Raw genomic sequence first — 249 nt, 5'->3', positions numbered from 1 at the left:
TTGCCTCCCCCCCCTCCCTCCACTCTCTTCCCAGCCACTGCCGGAGCCTTGGCCGCCCGCCCGGTCCAGTCTCTGCTGCGTGTTCAGAGAGCAGAGACAAAACAAAATAAATTGGTTTCCTGGCCGGAGCGGCGGGAGCATGGTGAGGCCCCCCCTACCCGGCTGTCGGCAGCCTCGTCCCGTCGGCCACTTTCATATTTGGTGTTTTGGAAATCGATGAGGTTGTCGGCCCAGTGTGGGAGCCCGGGG

General features: G+C 63.1%; 1 protein-coding gene across 1 annotated transcript in view; it reads left to right on the top strand.

Annotated features, from left to right (window-relative positions):
* Positions 1 to 249, top strand: part of BOP1 (BOP1 ribosomal biogenesis factor) — a gene marked incomplete in the record, with an annotated part of 24,251 nt that overhangs the window by 13,220 nt on the left and 10,782 nt on the right.

This window comes from Tupaia chinensis, unplaced genomic scaffold, assembly GCF_000334495.1.
Source record: "Tupaia chinensis unplaced genomic scaffold, TupChi_1.0 Scaffold140061_1, whole genome shotgun sequence".
NCBI lineage: Eukaryota > Metazoa > Chordata > Mammalia > Scandentia > Tupaiidae > Tupaia > Tupaia belangeri.
Note: the sequence above shows the minus strand (reverse complement) of the source record. Positions and strands in the feature narration are given on the sequence as shown.